Source organism: Oryctolagus cuniculus, chromosome 5 (genome assembly GCF_051225735.1).
Source record: "Oryctolagus cuniculus isolate XC-2025 breed Fujian yellow rabbit chromosome 5, ASM5122573v1, whole genome shotgun sequence".
Lineage (NCBI taxonomy): Eukaryota > Metazoa > Chordata > Mammalia > Lagomorpha > Leporidae > Oryctolagus > Oryctolagus cuniculus.
In genome coordinates, this window is record NC_142871.1 from 95,332,658 (window position 1) to 95,354,571 (window position 21,914).

At 38.7% G+C, this 21,914-nt stretch overlaps 1 pseudogene; it reads left to right on the forward strand.

The window, feature by feature from the left end:
• The first annotated feature begins 11,038 nt into the window (after nt 1–11,038).
• On the forward strand, nt 11,039–11,154 carry LOC127493393 (U2 spliceosomal RNA; annotated as a pseudogene).
• Nucleotides 11,155–21,914: the final 10,760 nt, after the last annotated feature.

The following is a 21,914-nucleotide window of genomic DNA, read 5'->3' on the forward strand; positions in this document are numbered from 1 at the left end:
AAAATATTTGAAATTTTGAAAACAACGTGTTGTGGTAAAGATATTTTCTAGTCATTTCAATTGGGAATTCCATGTGCCTTGTGTACTTTGACGTACTTTTATTTCTACAAAATAGGGTACATTCTGTATTTCTTTCACTGAATAGGCTTTTTAATCCATTCTCTCTTTCCACACTTTCAGAAACTCCAAAGTCCCGTATGTTGAGTCATTTGATAGCATCCCATAAATCTTGAATTTGCCTTTCATTTTTTCATTTTTCTGGTTACGTCTTCTTCTCTTTCTCTTTCTTTTTCCTTCTCTTTCTTTTTCTTTCCCTTTCTTTTCTTTTTTTGGTCTGACAGATATTTTCAATGATTTGTCTTCTAGCTTGGATATTTTTTCTTCTGCCTCACCCAATCTGTTGTTAAGGCTTACCACTGTATTTTTCATTTGACATATTGCACTCTTCATTTCTAATATTTCAATTTGACTGAATTTTTCTTCAATGTCATGTATGGATTTCTTTAACTCATGAATTTGCTTCTCGTTGTTTATGATAAATTTTTTGAGTTATTTTTCAGGTATTTCATCAATCTTTTCACCTTCACATTCTAATATTGAAGTGTTGTGCTTCTTTGAAGGATTCATGTTATCTTTCTTATTCTTGTTTCTTAATTTCTGCATTTATTTTTTGGCATTTGTTGGAAGACTTGTTGGTTCTCTCCTCTGATTGTATTTTATCTTTGTACTATGCCTCTGCTGCTCAGTACAGTGTCTGTCATTTCAGAATACTCAGAGGTGTGTGCTGGGTGTGCCCAAGGAGCTCTGGGCAGTGTTCCAGGGTTGGATGAGTATCCAGGGTAACACCGAAGTTTAGCATGTTAGATCCCCTCTATTAGCAGCATGGAAGAGGATATGGTCACCTCTGTTTGCATAAACAAACCCTCACCTTTTCTTTTCCAATGTGGGCCCTCATTAGCCCACAGTGGGTGCATTGCCACACAAACCACACAAAGTGTCTGTGCATTGCTTGTGTGCATACACATACTGCTGCAATGATCCACTCCATGCAAATAGAGAAAGTCTTTGGCACCACACAGAGTTATTTTCCAGAGACTCAGCTGCACCCTGCACCAAATTGTGTAGTCACACAGTTCCCACATTCTCAGCAAACAAGGATCACACAGTCCCGATGTGCAGAGGATCTGCTCAGCTCTGCCTGCTTATCCTTTTCATAGAGAGGCTGAGACATTCACAGAGCCAGCTGCCTGTGGGTGTTCAATTTTGGTGGTTTGAGCTCCAGAGCCCGTGATATGTTGACAGGCTGGGGGCATGTCATTGTCCTACATGAGTGCCCAGCTCCCTGTCAATCCTCTCAGCCAGATTCAAAGTCAATGGAGAATGGATTTTTCCCTCTAGTAAAATCCCTGGATCACAAACATGCACAAGAGCTGCCACAACCACTACTCATTTCAAACTTCCCCCTGACAGTTGCCAGGCACACACAAGAGTTGCCACAGCCACTACTAATTTCAAAATAGCTGCCTCCCTCCACATGTTGTGGGTGCCTCAGCCACTATGTTGTCAAGTTATTTTATATACCTATTCTAGTGGAAAATTAAAAATATATATTTTCGATTAATTTGTAAATATGGGTAGCATAACTACTTGAGCTCTATTAAAAGAATATTCAGCAAAAATATTTGAGAGCTCTTCATGACCTTAAAAGCTAAATTATTGAAAACACTCTTCAGGATTTTGTACTTGAGTTTACAAATGATTAAAATGATTTATAAATAATAGAGCAGTAACTTTATTTTGTGTTTTAACAGCCTTTTAAAGATACTTAGTTAATTCTACATTTTTTACCTAATTTGCATGGGTCTAGCATGTAAGTAATGTTGGCCCCTGGTTCTCATTAAGGACTGTACTTGATACCATGAGTCTTCTCATTGATGTATGTCAACCCTTCAAAACCTGCACACAATGGAGCTCACTCCCGGCTGCACGCCTATGCTGTCATTGCTGTTTCCCTCACTTGCCTACTCATTCACAATGTACCCACCCTGCCTCCATGAATCAAGATCCTCCACTTCTAAGATGCCCCAAATCCTTACTCATGAAAGCTTTTTTTCCAAGAACTTCTTTACACTCATATATCTTCCTCTAAAATAACTTTTATACTCCCATTAGATTTACATTGCACATTGGACTGCTTATCTGAACCACACAATGCAGTAATTTATTAAATCAAAATACAATGTAGTGTCATAAAATTCAGCAACTTTAAAAGTCATTTTATAATTCACCTCTTAATTTATTATTCCCCAGCCTATTAAGGCTGGATTGGATACTTTCTTACATACAATTGGGACTAAAAGAATGCAATGATATTACATGGAGCACCTCTGAAATGCTCAAAATCTCAGGTAGGTAGTTTCTTTTGTTTTATAACACATTTCTAAATTATCAATACATTGGCTACAGGAAAAGGAATAGGATTATCCAAAAATAACCCCAGAAATTTATGTAGGGTTTTTTAGACAAAATAGCTGAAACTATAGAGTTTGCTTTTCTTCAGAGGGCAGAGCTGCTCTTAAGCTCAGCTTTCCAACAAACTAATGATTTTGCCTCTATTGAAGAAACCTTCAATATTGCATAGACCTTCATCTCCAGATGCTGGGCAACTCTTGCTTCAACTAACACCTATAAATAACTGGCACATGGGTTAGATTATTTTGCTCAACCAGCCTCTAATACCTCATTGGCAAGACTGTTTTCTAAAACTTGACCTTTGAAAAGTGGAGCAGAAATAGAGAATGGTGTCTTTCCATTCCAACAGTCTCCCTCATGTCAGTCTCTGCAGGATCCTGATCCCTGCACACATCTCTAAGGGATTATGAGAAGAGTGCAGATTGTACACATGTATCCTCTCTACTCTTGCTGAACCTTGGCTTTTATAAAATATCCAAATAACTTGAACAGCTAACATTGGCTATATGATGTATTGAAATTTGTCTTGAATTTTAGTATATGACAAAAATATCCCAAGAAAAACCCACCTTTCTTGAAAGAAAGTAAAGAATAGTTTTAAATGTGTAGAGCATTTAATATTTTAAAACACAGCTAACACATTTCCCAGAGGGGAAAATCCTATAAATACTTTAAATTTATATGTTAGAAAGCTGTGTAAAGAACCTGATCTTCCAAGAAAATATATAGGAAATTAAAACAGTTAATCACCTTGCTCTGAGCCTGTGAGCAGCACAATCTGTTCAAAGCATGTGCCTGCTCAGGACATCATACTCCTATAATCACTATAATATTTCCTACCATCCATGTACAAAAAATCTAAATTTATTAGCTTACAAATGAGACTTTTTATGATCTAACTCTTGCCTATTACCATAAATATATCCTTTTTTCTCCTTTAGTAGCAAAAAAAAATATCCACAGTTCCCCAAACTCTATATGTTCTTTCATGTTACAGTTCCTTTGGAAAGGTGATTCCTCTGCATTAGCTACTTTCCTACCCAAGGGCCTGACTCTAATTAAAGAATGTCAAGTTCTTAAATCTGACTTGCTTTCAAAACTGATGGTATTCATTTTTCTGTTACCTTTGTATTTTCAATTTTCATACTCATCGCTTTTGTTACCAGAGAATGGCAGGGTGCTTGTCTTTGCACAAGAAAGAATTCAGGCATGAGACAGAGAGTAGTGGGAGGTAAAATAGCAAGGTTTATTAAGGAAGGGACTTCCATAAGAACGGATGGGCACCTCTCCAGACAGAACCTGAGGGAGAGTACCCAGTCGTTCGGACTGGATGGGGGGTGGGGGAGGAGCCAGGTTACATGGTTGAGTGCAGAGATTATACCTGGGCAGGCAGGCAGGCGACTCAGCATAGAGGCAGAGGGCTGAGCGTGCAGTCCGGTTGAGGCTGGGGGGTTTTAAGGAGATAGGTCTTTGTCTTCACACATCCTCTCCTGAAACAAAGGATTTTATGGATGTAAATATTAAGAATCTCCTATCTGAGTTATCCCCTGAAGGTATCAGACAAGAAGAAGCTAGCTGGCCATCCTGAGTTTAGAGGAAGGGTGAGCAAGACCCCCTGGAGAATCAGGATTCGGAGCAGGGTATTTAAAATTCAGATACTGGGCTGCATCTGGGAGATTGTGGAAGATTGTCAGGCAGAAGGGGCGGGGACCCCCACCTGGCAGGTTATGGGGCAGAAGGGGCAGGGCAGGATGCGAATACTTGGCTGCCCCTGAAATGTTATCGGGATGACTTTGAGATGCAGATGCATATGCTGGACATAGATGTCTTTTCTTTAGGCCTTTATGTCACACACACATAAGCTCATATCTGACTTCTTACCTAACACTTTAATTCTGCTTCATATTGCCTTTCAAAAATTGTGTTTATTTTCCCTACTGGATTGATGCACATTTGGGGTTTTATTCCCTTATAACCCTGACAGCTAGCACAGGGCCTGGCATGCTATAAATTCTCAATAATGACTATTGAGTGTCATTGAATTGTGTGTTCATTCTTTTTTCTTTGAAGGATGAAAATACAATCTACTGGGTCAATATCATAACTGTTAAAATTTATACTTGATGCTTAAGTTGCTTTTTGACCTTAAACTCAAAGTTCTGTCTATAATAATAATAATAAAAGTTCTTAAAGAAATATCTTTTAAAAGGCAAGTGAGCAACCAAATTATTAGAATGTTTTGCTTTTCATTTGACTTAATTAATTGAATGGGTTAACTTTAGAAATCTTGTTGAAACATAATTTTTATTTAAACTACTAGTATATGATGACAAATGGTAGCATTATTGCTATCTGGATGCATTTACCATATCCTTCCCAATATGACAAACTACCTTTTCTCAGATCTCTGATTTTTTAATTTGATCATTTTATGAAAGAATTCCAGCAACAGGAAAGAAATCTTTTCAAAAAAAAAAAAAAAAAGAAAGAAAGAAAAGAAAACAAAGAAAAAGTTGTTCTCTTAGTGCTTTCCAAATTATCTTATAGGTTGAGAAAGATTCTCTAATTAAATAATAATGGGCCTGACTTCCAGTTTTTGGTTGTAGTCCCAGTTCTATCTTCATACTAAGGTAGCCTTGGGAAGCAGCAGATGTTGACCCAGGTTGATCTTTACAACCTCCATAAGGAACCTGGATTGAGCTCCTGGCTCTTAGTTGTGGGAATTTGAAGAGTAAATTGGAGGATGGGAGATCTATCTGTCTCTCAATAAAAATAGTGGTAGTTCTGGAAATTATTATACGTTATATTCACTTTTAGAGATTTATTTGGATTATTAGCAAGAAAAAAAACCCAAAAACCCTAGATGAAGGTATTTATTTGTTTTAGATGAAACTTCTCAAGCATATTTTTTCCACAGAATCTACTGTGTTATTTGGAAAAAGTATTGTAAAACACTATTCAGTTAGTTTGTAAATTTTAGAAAAATGACAACCACAATCTGTAGATCACTGATTAGTCACAATCAAATGTTTCTGCCTGTTCAATTACTACTGAAGAGATTGATTCTAAAATTCTAACCTTTCTATTGAGTACTTTTTTAAAAAAATTTAACTGAAATTACACATACTTATGTTATACTGCGCAATTCTGCTATACATATATACACTGTATTTTCCAATCATGGAACAGATATCTATCTCTTCAAATATTTAATCATTCTTTGTGGGCGATCTCAGCAGTTAGCTGAACCCAGGCGCATTTCTCCCCACCCCTGCCTTCTGCCATCAGGTAAACAACTTTGGCTTGAGGCCCAGTCCCATTAAGCTCACTTGGGAAGCTATGTGAACTTCAAGCTGATTGGATAGGCATATTGGCACCAGTGTCCGTTCTGTCCTATAGTTAGTGTTCCCCAGAGTTGGTTACGCCCCTTTCACCTGCCCTTTATAATGTATGACCTTGTGAATAAACATGGACATGTTCACAGAAGTCTGTTCCAGTGTCTTTGTGAAGAGAAAAGGCGCCACTGCCCTGCTCATCCTTGCCAGTGTGGCTTAGCAGGACTAAGCTGCATTTCTTCCTGGTGAAAACATTCAAAATCATCGATATAAAAAATGTGAAAACTTCTATTTATCTTGAAGCCCAAAGTTGGTGACCCTGACAAGAATCTCAAAAGTTGAATTGAGCTGGATTAAGAAACCAGGATGAAATTCTGGCTCCTATCTTGGCTGTTTTGGCCATCTGTGAAATGAAGCACTGGATGAAAGATCTCTCTCTTTCTCTCTGTCTCTCTCCCCTCTGTAACTCTGATTTTCAAAATAAATAAGTAAGTGTTTAAAAAGAGAGAGAGGAGACTGAGAGAAAGAGAGAGTGAGAGAGAGAGAGACTCAGAAGGAAGAGTTCTAAGGGAGCAGTTGGATGAACTCTACCAGGGAGAAGACTGGAATGTATGGAAAGGAGTCTGTCATTGAGTCCCTAAGGGAAACCCCTGGATCTTAGAGACCTACGCAGGAGCCAAGGTCATAATGAGGGATGAGAGGCTAAGATCAACCAACACCAAAATATTGACTTCAGTGAAATCTATTAATTGCACTGAAAATCATTTAGTTGGTCTGTCTGATTTCCCCATAATAGAAGTGATCACTTATGGGCCATCACAGGTGTGATGAAGTGCTACTGCACATGTTTGGAATATGCTATACCTCACTTTAGTATTAAAGCAAATGGGAGATGAAAAATTAGGTTCCTCCCAAGGGTGATAAGAAGGGAAAGAAAAAGGATCCCAATGCTCCTAAAAGACCACCATCTGCCTTCTTTCTGTTTTGCTCTGAACATCGCCCAAAGAACAAAGGGAACACCCTGGCCTGTCCATTGGGGACACTGCAAAAAAATTGGGTGAGATGTGGTCTGAACAGTCAGCCAAAGATAAACAACCATATGAACAGAAAGCAGCTAAGCTAAAGGAGAAATATGAAAAGGATATTGCTGCATACCATGCCAAGGGCAAAAGTGAAGCGGGGAAAGAAGGGCCCTGGTAGGCCCACAGGCTCAAAGAAGAAGAATGAACCTGAAGACGAGGAGGAAGAAGAGGAAGAGGAAGAAGATGAAGATGATGAGGAAGAAGATGAAGATGAAGAATAAATGGCTATCCTGTAATGATGAGTGTGGAGTGTGCATGTATGCTCAGGCAGTTGTTTTGCTAAGAATGTGAATTCAAGTGCAGCTCAATATTAGCTTCAGTATAAAAAACTGTACAGATTTTTGTATAACTGATAAGATTCTTTGTAGAGAAAATACTTTTTTTTAAAAATGCAGGTTGTAGCTTTTTGAGGGGCTACTACATATAGTTAGATTTTAAAGCTTCTGATGTTGAATGTTCCTAAATATTTAATGGTTTCTTTAATTTCGTGACTTGTGTATGGCAGCACAGCAAAGTTGTAGGAATTAGTATCATTAGTAAATTTGGACTTTTTAAGGATGTTGCATTCTGGTTTTTTTTAAACAATTTGTAATAAAATTATGTATGTTTTGTCTTTGTCTTAATATGCAAATTTTTACTTAGAGTATACACTGGAGGCGCCAAAGTTTTGTTAAGTAGAAATGAGGTATTAGCTAATAGACTCGAAAATTTTAAAGATTGATTTGAAGGGCAGAATTACAGAGAAGGAGAGACAGAGGTCTTCCCATGCACTGGTGCATTCCTCAGACGGCTGCAGCAGCCGGGCTGGGACAGACTGAAGCCAGGAGCTTCATCCAGGTCTCCCATGTGGATGCAGGAGACCAAGCACGTGGGGCATTCTCTGCTGCTTTACTAGGTGCATTCGCACGGAGCTAGAAAGAAAGTAGAGCAGCCAAGACGAACTGGCACCATATGGGATGCAGTACTGCAAGCAGCAACTTAACCTGCTTTGCTACAGTGCTAGCCCCTCAAGTACTGTTTTAAAACATCTTTTGGGGGCTTAGCAATCATATGATGATGGCATATACACTACACACATATACACAGCATGGGTTTTTCACTGGTCATAAAGTAAGAACTGACTTGCAGTATTTTGTGTTGGGTGACAATATGCTAAAATAGTTGGGGTAACTAAGAAACATAAGACTGGTTCCGAGTTCCCCTGGCTCTACCAAATGCTAGCGGTGTGAACTTTACCTCTGATCTTAAAGGGTCAATACCTACTTCAGTGTTTTAAGGATTAAATGAAAATGTTAAGATGGTACTTAAAGCTTCCACTTCTAAATATTCAAATAGCATAATGGTCTGTTTCCTTAAGAATTTTATTAAGATTTGTGGGGCAGACTCAATAGATTCTTGGTGCTTTGTTTTTGAGGGGTCTATGTCTTTCATTCTGTTCTCCAGAAACAGATTTTAAGTTTCTAAGCTGAGAACAATTCATTGCTTTAATCAAGAGCTGTACCAGAATAACTTCAGGACTTGAGATGGTCCTGGCTTATGCTTGCTATTCTGTAAGTGGTTCAAAATTTAAAATCCTTCTGAACCAACAATCTAGACTGGATCATATGGTGCACGGAAATGAGCGTTGGGAATTAGATCCTATCCCAGACTAGTCATTATTTACAAGTATGTTCACAATTTTTAATTTTTAAAAACAGGTCATAATCTTTAAGTTTTTTATTTACTTGAGAGGTAGAGTTAAAGATAGTAAGAGGGAGAGACAGAGAGAAAGGTCTTCCATTGGTTCACACCCCAAAGAGCCACCAAGGCTGGAGCCATGTGCTTCCTCCCCATCTCCGATGTGGGTTGCGGGGGCCCAAGCACCTGGGCCATCTACTGAACTTTCCCAGGCCATAGCAGAGAGCTGGATTGGAGGGGAAGCAGCCGGGACTAGAGCCCAAGCCTGTATGGGATGCCGGCGCTGCAGGCAGAGGATTATTCTGCACTCCAGCACTGGCTCCAGGTCATATTTTAGTAAAATGTAAAAGGAGGGGCTGGAGTTGTGGCATAGTAGGCTAGGCCTCTGCCTGTGGCCCCGGCATTCCATATGGGCAGCGGTTCATGTCCCGGCTGCTCCTCTTCTGATTCAGTTCTGCTTATGGCCTGGGAAAGCAGTGGAAGATGACCCAGATGCTTGGGCCCCTGCACCCAAGCTCCTTGCTTCTGGCTTTGGATTGGCTCAGCTCTGGCTGTTGGGGCCATTTGGGGCATGAACCAACGGATGGAGGACCTTTCTGTCTCTCACTCTCTGACTACCTCTCAAATAAGTAAATCTTAACAAAAAAAATAAAATAAAAAAGGAAGCAAGGATATATAGTAGTTCCTTGATTACTGGCTAACATGTTCTCCCAGGAGGTAACCCCTATATTGCAATAATTATCCTTCAAGAAAGATGTGAGCATAATCATCTATGTGTGTAGATGTGTTCTAAAAGTGGGATCTTACTATCTATAGTTCTTAACCTCATCATTTTAGAGATTATTCTCAGTACAAAGTTGATACATTATTTTAAATAACTATCTGCAGTCCCATTGAATATGTTGTAATTTAACCAGTTCCCTAAAGATAATTTATATATTTGTTTGCTTTAAGGACAGTATAATTGTGATTGTACACAATTTCACATGTGAGAAAAGGTCCACTAAGTGCAGTAGTTAGGCCAAAGGGTACAGGCATTTTAAAATTTAGTAATTTACAATAACTAAAACATGAATATGTACCAGGAGCAGCTCTTGGCTTTGTTAATTTACTGAAGCCTGCTAAAATTTTTCTTAATGGAAGTTGTACTAGGAGATACACAGCAATGAATGTTGTGAAGTGTCTGTTTTCTCATCTAAGCAACATAATAGTTCTCAAACTTCTTAGACTTTGTAATTCTGATTTAAACAATGATACTTAAAAAAATCCTGGAAAATGAAATTATAATGTTTATTTTAGCACAAGAGATTTTAAAATCCATGCATGTAAGGGGTTTCTGAAAGTTTTTGGAAAATATACAGTATGAAATCCATGAATTTCAAAAAGTTTGTACTGAAACATATCTTTCAATTCCATTTTCCATGAACTTTTTAATGTACCCTTATAAAAATGGTTTCTCCCATTAAAAAAAAAAAAAGCAAATGGATAGGGGTCGGCGCTGTGGTTCACTTGGTTAATCCTCTGCCTATGGCGCCGGCATCCCATATGGGTGCCGGGTTCTAGTCCCGGCTGCTCCTCTTCCAGTCCAACTCTATCCTGTGGCCCAGGAGGCAGTGGAGGATGGCCCAAGTGCTTGGGCCCCTGCACCCACATGGAAGACCAGGAAGAAGTACCTGGCTCCTGGCTTCAGATTGGCACAGGGTGCCAGCCTTAGCAGCTATCTGGGGTGTGAACCAGCTGAAGGCAGACCTTTCTCTCTCTCTCTCTCTCTCTCTCTCTCACTGTATATAACTCTACCTGTGAAATAAAAAAAAAAGCAACTGGATAAATACATTTAGCAATTTTATTTCTATATTACATTCAAATCTAGGTCAATCTAATTTAAGTCAGTGAGGGAGAGAACCAAATACTTGAGTTTTTCATGTAATCAGAAACCTAAAATCACTGAAACTGTCTTTTTTTTTTATTTTTTTTATTTTTTGACAGGCAGAGTTGGACAGTGAGAGAGAGAGAGAGAGAGACAAGGTCTCCCTTGCGGGCTCAGGGCCCAAGCTCTTGGGCCATCCTCCACTGCCTTCCTGGGCCACAGCAGAGAGCTGGACTGGAAGAGGAGCAACCGGAACAGAACCGGCACCCCAACCGGGACTAGAACCCGGTGTGCCGGTGCTGCAGGCAGAGGATTAGGCAAGTGATCCGCAGCACCGTCCTGAAACTGTCTTAACAGTGCTGAGGTCTGTTTAGAAAGCATCTACAGATAAAAGCTCATCTGTTGTAATACACAGAGAAAATATCATCCTATCAAATAATAGCTACCTGATCTTCTTTGTTATTCTTGATAATTCTCTTCCCCGCCTCAGCATTGCCTTCTAGAATACTGGAAACAATCAGAACATACTCATTTTATTTATATTTTCAGGTACCAAGAAAGGATCTCTTTTTATCCAGGAGAGTTTTGAAATAATCCATAAATAAATCACTTTTCGGCCTTTTGGCTGAGATCAAGTGTAGTATCTGCTCTTATCAGTTTAATAACCCATAAATAAATTTTATATTCTGAGCACTTACAGAATTTCTAAGAGTTATTTTTTCTGATTCTCAGAAAATATGTTTTTAAGATTTATTTTTATTTCTTTTTAAGGTGGGTGAGGGGAGAAAGAGAGATCTTCCATTCACTGCTTTACTCCCAAAAATGTTTACAAGGGCTGAGGCTGAACCAGGCTAAAGTTAGGAACCTGAAACTCAATTTGGGTCTCCCACATGGGTATCAGGGGCCTAAGGACTTTTATTTTATTTTTTTGACAGGCAGAGTGGATAGTAAGAGAGAGAGAGAGAGAGACAGAGAGAAACGTCTTCCTTTTTGTCATTGGTTCACCCTCCAATGGCCGCCACAGCTGGCACACTGCGGCCAGCGCACCGCGCTGATCTGAAGGCAGGAGCCAGGTGCTTCTCCTGGTCTCCCATGGGGTGCAGGGCCCAAGAACTCGGGCCATCCTCCACTGCACTCCCTGGGCCACAGCAGAGAGCTGGCCTGGGAGAGGGGCAACCGGGACAGAATCCGTCGCCCCGACAGGGACTAGAACCCGGTGTGCCGGCGCCACAGGTGGAGGATTAGCCTATTGAGCTGCAGCACCGACCCGGGACTAAGGACTTTGTCCATCTTCTGCTTTCCCAGGTGTGTTAGTAGGAAGCTGCATCAGAAGTAGAGAATCCAGGACTCCATCTGGGGCTCATGTGAGCTGTTGACATCTCAGGCAGTGGTTTAACCTTCTGCACCATAAGGCCAGACCCTCTCAGACACTATTTTGGAATGTTATTGTGTTGACAAATTAATATACTCAGTTATTGGTAGTGTAAGTATAGTATAAGTAGAGCATGATATAGAAGATTTCAAGTAAATTATGTAATTTTAAATAGGATACTGAGGGTACACATTATTGAAAAGATTGCCATTATATCTGGGAGGAGAGACTATTGGAAAAATTAAGTAGTTCTGACACAGTGATGACAAGGCAGGAGGATGTCAGTTATTTACAAATGGCACAGAGACTAGTCTGGCTGGAATGATAGGGCAGTAATTGTAGAAAAGGCTGGTGAACAAAATTGGGTGGGAACAAAATTCATGTTAGGTCTTCAAGCATCACAAAGGACTCTGACCTCTACTCCGAGATGCAGTGCTTACAGAGATTTTGAACTGAAGTGCAAACAAATTTAAAAGGATCAATTTGACATTGTGTGAAGAACAGAACAGAGAGTATGAAAATAGAAGCAGGGGACCAGTAGATGGCTATTACAGCAGGTAGGTAAGAGATGATAGTATCTTGATACAAGTCTATGGAGATGATAATTGGCCAACTTCTGATGTGTTTTGAGGATGCAGCCAAAAGGATTTCCTGAGAGACTAAATAAAGAATGTGAGCAAACTGTCAAGCACAGCACCAAAGTTTGTGGCCTGAGAAACACGAATGATACTCCTAGTATGACTGCATTTCACACCCCTGGTTTTCCAGTCATTGTATTGTCCAACTAAGAAAGTTGCAATTTGGTGACAGTTGACACATAGAAATATTTTTCTTATAAAAAAAGATTTATTTATTTTATTTGAAAGGCAGAGTTACAGAGAGATAGAGAGAGAGAGAGAGAGAGAGAGAGAGAGAGGCAGAGAGAGTGATACTCCATCCATTGGTTCACTTCACAAACAGCTGCAATTGCCAGAACTGGGTAATTTCTAAGCCAGGAGCCAGGAACTTCTTCTGGGTATCCAATGTGGGCACAGCAGCCCAAACATTTGGGCCATCTTCTGCTGCATTCCCAGGTGCATTAGCAGGGAGCTGGATCAGAAGCAGAGCAGCCAGGAATCAAACTGGTACCCATATGGATGTCAATGCTGCAGACGGCAGCTTAACCAGCTGTGTGGCAGTGCCAGCCCCAACATGTACTATTTTTATGCAACTTTGTAATAACTTGGAAAATCAGATTCTGAAATTTTCTCCCTACAGTTTTATAGTTGTTTGGGTAAATATTACTGAAAGACCTAAAGGTGATCTAAAGCAACTAGAAACATGAGATTCCTGGCACTCCAGCTTGACATTTGTGATGATAGTGAATGTTTCGATATTTACCAGAATCCATCTAAACAAAGCCTGAGCTGAGGACATTAATTAGTAATAACAACAGAGCCTCTCTGCTCTCACTGATGTCACCAGGCAGATAATTCTAAAAGCCAAACATGGGCTGTAAAATAAGGTCTGCCAAAATTTGAATTCTAGCTATGTTTCCTATACAGTTAGTTTTGGGTTATCTTGTATATGAGGGACACATATATGTTGTGGGACAGAGTTGTGGTATATCAGGTAAAGCTACGATCTGTGATGTCATCATCCCATGTGTATGCTTGTTCATGTCCCCGCTACTCCATTTCTGATCTATCTCCCTGCTAATGGTGTGGTAAAATCAGAGGAGGATGGCCCAAGTATTAGGGACCCTGGTACCCATGTGGGTGACCTGGATGAAACTCCTGGCTCCTGGCTTTGTCCTTGCCCATGTTGGCCAATGTAACTATTTCGGAAATGAACCAATGGTTGTAGGAACTCTCTCTGCCTCCCCCTGCACACACATAACTGACTTTCTATGAGTACACAACACCTTCCTGTGTAGCTTTGATCAAAATCCCATTCTTTAAATTTATATTTTTCATTTTGCTATCCAAAAATTTCATTTACATTTAAGACTTATTTATTTATATTGAAAGTCAGAATTGCAGAGAGAAAAGGAGGGAAAGGGAAGGAGAGAGAGAGAGAGAGAGAGAGAGAGAGAGAGAGAAACACAGAGAGAGGCAGAGAGAGAGAGAGGCTGAGGTCTTCCATTCACTGGTTCACTTGGCTGCAATGGTTGGCACTGGGCCAGGCTGAAACCAGGAGCTAGGAGATTCATCCAGGTCTCCCAATGGGTGACAGAGACACAAACATTTAGGATATCTTCCGCTTCTTACGCCATCAGAAGGGAGCTGGATCAGAAGTGGAGCAGGTAGGACACAAATCATTGCCCATAGGTGATGCTAGCATTTTAGGTGGCATTCCCCACTAAGCCATAATGCCGGCCACTCAAAATTTTCCTTTTTAATTTACTGCTAATTCAATCTATAGTTATTCCTCTCTGATCTGTGGTACTTAATAAGAACTTATTTAACATCATCTATTACTGATAAAAATATTACTAATTGATAATTATAAGTCATACATAAACAATGAAAATCAAAATCTACTGTGTGACTCCCTTTACAACCTATAGGTGTCCAATAGTATAAAAGATGTTTGTGTTTTTTTTTTTTTTTTTTGGCAAGGGAAAGTGATATATCGATGTTTGTCCTATAATGTTGGAAAAACATTTTTTGAAAGATTTATTTAATTATTTAAAAGTCAGAGTTAGAGAGATGAAGACAGAGAGAGAGAGAGAGAGGGAGAGATAATGAATCTTCCATCCACTGGTCTCTCCCTGAATGGCCATGATGGCCAGAGCTGTGCCAGCCCTGGAAAATTCCTACTTTCATTCTCTTACCAAGTATTTATCTGTTTTGATATTCACTTTTTTTTCCTTATGGCCAAGACAAAAATGTGCCTTGCAACAATGTTCTAAGAATTTCTGCAATTATTATTTGAGCACTTAGGAATTATCTCCATTTTTTTGTTCAACAAAAATAAAGTCGATGATAAATGATTTGAATTATATAAACTCTATCTGAAAATAGAGGCTCCTTAATACTCATCTGAGACATTATGTTTGGACAGTGGTGACTCACACAACACTGAGAAAATTTTACACAGTGGTTTCAATATTTGAAATAATTTAGTACCAAATGTGATCTATGATTGTAATTGTTTAGGAAGGCACATTTCCTAATACAATAAATACATATTTGTTTTCATAACTGGAGGCCAGAAAATTAGTAAGGGTTTCTTTTGTACTCTCCTACAGACAATGAGGAGGAAGTAGATTGACAGTACTTCTGTGAATCACAGCAAATTGATCAGCAATTGATTGTAGATACAATTAAATTCCTATGGCTAGCCAGTCTTGCTTTGATAATTCTTATCTTTGTTATGATCTTTTGAATGCATATTTTCTACATATCTCTATTTAGAGGCTTAGGGTAGAAGAAAGTTCCTCACCAATAAGTTATAATTTTGTATGCCTAAATATACAATAGCTTTCATTGGAATGCTTGAGGGAGAGTGTCGCACACTTTATTCACTGAATATTTAAACCTTATGATTATTGGTTCCATCATATTTTTCTGAACCTATTCATCATTTATTTTCACAACTTCTGTCTTAACCCACTCTCATTTTCTTTATCAGATGAATTTTAGAAACACAACTTAAAAGTAAGAATTACAGCCAATTAATCACAATTTTATGTACTGAAAGAATTTACTAGTAGTTCACCTTCATGTAGTATATAAAGATTACACATATGGAGAACATTATAATGTGAGCATATAAATTGCATGCTTGAAAGGGTTCTTGTAAAACAAAGTGAGTGAGAGCTGCCTCACCTTCATTCCTGAAGCAGTGAGCACACCTAGGGAATGTGGATCCCAACTTTAACATTGTTGTCATTGTTGTGGATAATGTGTTCCGTGATTGTGACCAAACGAATTCATTACTTTTTTTTTTTTTTTTTGATAGGCAGAGTTAGACAGTGAGAGAGAGACAGAGAGAAAGGTCTTCCTTCTGATCCAAAGTCAGGAGCCAGGTGCCTCCTCCTGGTCTCCCATGCGGGTACAGGGCCCAAGCACTTGGGCCATTCTCCACTGCTTTCCCGGGCCACAGCAGAGAGCAGGACTGGAAGAGGAGCAACTGGGACTAGAACCTGGCGCCCATATGGGATGCCGTCACTGCAGGAGGAGAATTAATCAATGAGCCACGGCAGCTGGCCCAAATTCATTACTCTTTCTCCTTTTCAACATGTCATTTAAAGTTAGAAGGGTATTTTAACTGAAAAATAAACTGTGTTTAGCTGAAAATATTGCTCATGGGAAGGTACCGGTGACCAGGTATTCTGGTCTTCCACTTTACAGACTCTCCCATCAATAGGATCACTCAGGGGCTGGTGCTTTGGTATAGCACGTAAAGCCATCTCCTGCAGTGCTGTCATCCCATATGGGTGCCCATTTGGGTCCTCGCTGCTCCTCTTTTGATCCAGCTTTCTGCTATGGCCTGAGAAAGCAGTAGATGATGGACTAAGTTCTTGGGTCTCTGTGTCTCTGTGGGAGACCCAGAGGAAGGAAGCTCCTGCCTCCTTGTTTCTGATCAGCCCAACTATGGCTATACCAGTCATTTGGGGAGTGAACCAGAAGACGGAAGACCTCTCTCTCTCCCTCTCTCTCTCTCTCTCTCTGCCTTTTCATAACTCTGCTTTTCAAATAAATATATATTTTTTTTAAATAGCATCGGCTGGTGCCGTGGCTTACTTGGCTAATCCTCCGCCTGCAGCACCGGCACCCCGGGTTCTAGTCCTGGTTGGGGCGCCGGTTCTGTCCCAGTTGCTCCTCTTCCAGTCCAGCTCTCTGCTGTGGCCCGGGAAGGCGGTGGAAGATGGCCCAAGTGCTTGGACCCCGCACCCGCATGGGAGACCAGGGGGAAGCATCTGGCTCCTGGCTTTGGATCGGTGCAGTGCGCCGGCCGCAGCGGCCATTTGAGGGGTGAACCAACAAAAGGAAGACCTTTCTCTCTCTCTCTCTCACTGTCTAACTCTGCCTGTCCAAAAAAAAAAAAAAAAGATTAAAAAAAATAGCATCACTCAATCAGTGACTCGCATGCAGCCTAAATTCTGCAGGGCACATCCAAATTGATCCTCCCCCCCCAAAAAAAATAACAAAACAAAATAAGAACAAACAAAAAAAAACTGAAAAGAAGATATAAGTGTACTTCCTTGTGCCCACTTTTCCACCAACTGCTGCTATCCTGAACAATGACTCTGCATGAATCAGTTTTATCAATTGAGATTCTTGTGAGGTATAATGTGAAGAATTCTGCTGCTTCACAAATTTTGCAAACTACAGGCAGTTCCAACTACTGAGATGACTTGCTCAGCAGTTTTAAGGTTCTGACAGAGTCCAAAGGCCAGAGCCCATAGACCTCGCTGACAGGTGTGTGCAGTATCAGGTCAGAACAAGAAGGGAATCAGGAATTAACTTGGGAATTTTTGGTGCTAAAGATCAGGTAGGTATAAAATACCAGAACAGGAAGAAGCTCTAAATTCCAGTTAGAATCTAAAAACTTACTTTTTGTTACTGAAGCTGAACTTTTTTTCATTTGATTATTATTTATAGTACCTATCTATTATTATTTATAGTACCTGCCTATATTCCTGATGAACTTTGGTCTTCTTACGTTTCATTTGTTGAACTCTTTATTTAGGTAGAGCTAGTACTTCTTTGATTAGAGTGTAAATTTTAAAATTTTCTTTCAAAAATAAAACATTATATTAAAAATAAAATAAATTCTAGTCAGAGAGAAAAAAATGCCAGCAGTTGGGGAACCATGAAATGGAATTAACTTTGTTCAACACACTCAAATTAGATTAATCTAAGAATGTGACTTCACTGAGCCTCTGAGAATAAGGTGGTTAAGGTCTGTTCTTTCTTCCAGAATGTAAGAGAGTGTGCTCTTTGATGAACAGGTTTTCTGTATGGAATATGTCATTTTGTTATATATCTAAACATTTCGTGAGTTGTAAGATATGGGTTGAAATAGTCCTCCACCTGTTGAGTACATTGCAACCATCTCAATTGCCTGTTTTAACACAGGCTGAGGAGTCCCATCTCTCAGTTTCTGAATCACAAACTAGAGTCTGGGTTTGAAGAGCACCCTGACAGTAGGGACTCCATTTTAGAGCACCCAAGTCTCCAACTTGAGAAACACCCTCCACCGTGAGATTATGGTCTGAAACTAAGTATGGTCTAAAACTTCAGTGATAGCAGTACATTGCATCCTGCTTGACAGAACATAGAAACTGAACTCTTTAGCATGATTGTCTAGGCTTAAAGCAGGCTGTACCTGGAGTAATGTTAAGAATACAATGTGTCTATGTCCCACATACGATTTAGGTTGGTACCTGGACTAATGTCAAAATTCTAATTGGTATTGTTAAGATTGTAGTTGGTATTGTCAAGGTTATAATTGATCTTAGTTTCGCATAGGCTTTAGGTCAGCTTGACTTTAGTAACCATGTATTCTGCTTGACCCTGGCAACCATGTGTTTCCCCTCCCCTCCTGTGGTTTTTCCCTTTATAAACCCTGTTGCTATGAACTTTGGGGTTGAGCAGAGTTCTTTAGGGCATGAGCTCCCTCTCAACCACTAGCAATAAAGGATTCCAAAGTTTCTCACTGTGCAGCACTCCTGTCAGCACTCACTAAGGCACAACAGATTGAGGCCAGAGACTGCATTTCTATCAAGTTGCCAGTGGTACCTGGACTGCTCTAGGAACCATATTTTAAGAATGTGTGACTGGTATAGCAATAACCATAATTTGGTTTTTAACTAATGATTTCCCTATACTAGGGTGGGGTATTTTTGTTGTTGCTTCCTGAGTAATTTGTCTTAATCCTCAATCTCCCATCTCTCTTCTATGGGAACTCTTTTCAGAATTATGTGCAAACAGGTGCTCAGGTGGTCAAAATAGCACAAGGAATTTGTTTGTCATGAGGATGCAACGTCACAACTAAGAGATCATATGCAAACCAATGGGGTCACTGGAGTGTCACTTCTGTACTATATTGATCTAAGAAAGTGAATCAGCTCTTCTATGAGAGTAGCTCAAAATGCTAGATAAAGTTGGACATCTGTCTTCTGTTTAGCGATATGGAAAACTGGAAAAAAGTGCTGTTACTCTCATGTATAAAATATAAAATAGTCATATTAACTTAAAATGAACCATTTACTCCCAAAACTTTGGAAATCTTAAGTCACAGAGAAATGACATGAGCTAAAACGTAATAGCAGTTGATAAGGACTGCCAGGAATAGGAAATATGCAGTTACTGGAAGTAGAAGCAATCAGACAACAGCCAGGAGAGTTAAGCTAAAATAGCTCACCAAGGCTGGTGGAACAAAGTCAAACTCCTTGAGGAAGAAAGGACTTGCAGAGATGCATAGGATTTGTCTACATGAAGCCAATCAAGCATTCACCAGAAAAGGTCACAGAAGTCCCTGAGAGATGTCAGTGTGTTCCAAATTTAAGAGAGAGATGAATAGCAATCTTGCAGGAGAGAGAGAAAATTTATCCCAGGCTCTCCTTACCTATCTCCTCTACAAAATACTGTTGGGATAAGAGAAAAGTAAACAAGCACATTTTTAATCTGCTAAAAGTCATCTCTAAAAATCCAAAGCTTTTAGTTGATGGTGATGAAATGCATCTTTTTCCTCAGAGATTGGGAATAAGGCAAATTTGTCTTCTCTCACCACTACTATTTAACAACATAGTGGAAGCCTTAGCCAGAAAAATAGGAAAATAAAAAGGAAAAACCAAAGAGACTGCTTTTTTTTTTTTTTTTTTTTTTGTAGAGGGCATTGTTGTCTAAGCATTAAAACCCAAAGGAACTATTAGAAGTAGTAAATGAGTTTAGCAAGGTTACAAGCAATAGCACCTAATTAAAAGTTCAATTGTATTTCACCCTACTAAAAATTTAAATTTAAAATGTAATTTAAAATAATACACCAAACCTCTCTAAATTCTTCAGGACTAGGTTTTTGTTTTGGCTAGCAGTTCAAATGCTTTTATCCCATATATTGAAATCCCTGAGTTAATTTCCAGATTCAGCTCCTAATTCCAATTTCTAGCCAAAGCAGACCTTGGGAGGCTGAAGTAATTACTTCCCTTGTACTCACAAAAGAGACCTGGATTGAGTTCCTGACTTCTATATTCAGTCCCTGCCCATCCCTGGCTGTTAGAGAACATTTTGGAAGTGAATCGTCAGATGGGAGAGCTCTCTCTCTCTCTCTCTCTCTCTTTCTCAAATGAATACACAAAAATTTAAAGAAATACATAAAATAAAATAATTCAACATAAGCTAATAGATTACATAAAGGAGCTATACGCTGAAAACTATACAATGTTGATAAAATTCAAAGAAGTTATACATTAGAGGATTAAACTAATGGATTAGGAGGCATAGCAAGATAAAAATGCTAAAAATGATCAAAAGAATTAACACAATCTCAGGTAAAATTCAAGAGTTATTTGGGTAGATGTTGATAAACTGTTTCTAATATGTATGAGAATTCAAAGAAGTTAGAGTACTCAAAACAATTCTGCAGAAAGAAAAGAAAATTGGAGAACTGATATTACCCAATGTCAAGACTTACCATAAAGCTATATTTATCATGACAATTGGTATTGTTGAAAGAATAGTCAGATAGATAAGTAAAACTGAATAGAGAATTAAGAAATGGGCTTATACAAATACAGCATGATTTAGACAAATACGCAAAAGCAAGTCAAAGAAAGAGTGATAATTGTTAACCCCAATGCAGGAAGAGAAGGAGAGAATCTTAATTATATCTTTATCCTTATATAAAATGTGAGTTAAAATAGATTAAAAAGAACCTAAATGTAATTCTAGAATTTTACATACCCCAGAAAAAATTTGGAAGATATCTGTGTGACTTTGGTTAAACAATGTTATATATATATATATATGTTTTTTATATATATATATATATGACAACAAAATCTGATGCACAATTTTAAAACACAATTTTAGCAGTGTCGACTTTACTAAGATTAAAATCTTTGGCTCTGAAAAATAACTGTTTGGAAAAAGAAATGACAAACCTCACTCTGAGGAAAAGTATTTGCAAATGGCATTTCTGGCAAATGAGTTGAATCTGGAATACACAAAACATTTTCAAGTCATACAAACCAAAAATTAGCATATGGGTGTGAAACCTGAACAGACACTTTAGCAAGAAGCCCTGTGATGGCAAAGATGCATGTGAACAGATGCTGTACATGATCAGCCATTCGGGAAATGAACGTTAAAGCCACAATGAGTCAAATGCATAGATTTTGGATTTTTTAAACTCGATAGAAAATAAGTAAGTAAACTGTCTTCAAGCAAAGCTTAGGCTTAATGATTTCACTGTCAACTCTAGCAAACATTTAAAGAAGAATTCAGAAAAAAGATGAAGAAGATTTCTAAGTTAATTCAGTGAGGGAAGAGCTGCCCATACATCAGAGCCAGACAAGAATCACAAAAAAAGAAAAAAAAATACAACCCAACTGGATGAAGATATGAAAAAAAAATTCAACAAAATATGAGTACATCAAATTAAACAATATATGAGAGACACATCAGTATAGCCAAAAAGAACTTATCATAGGAATGCAAGATTGGTTTAACATCAGAAAATATGTAGTGCATCATAACAATTGAATAAAGAAAAATGACTTTTATATTCTCAACAGACACAGAAAAAAAAAAAACATTTGACAAATCATGCTAGGTGAAATAAGCCAGAACTATAATGACAAATATTTCATTTTTTAACATAGATGTGAATATATAGAGAGTATAAAAATTTTGCTGATGTTATATCATTTAGTAATTGACTATAAATATTGCTTCACTGAATCCTACCATGTAAATGACAATATATTCCCCTTTCCCCAAGTTATGTTCATTGTCATGAGTGTTTCACCCTATAATATTAATATCTCTGTTTTCAAGAAAAAATTCACATCATTTTAACTGAATGTGACAAGGTGTTTACAAGATGAAAATAATAAAAAGCAAAAGCTGGAGAATAAAAATACAACACCAAACCGTGTTTAAAAATAAACAGCAGCA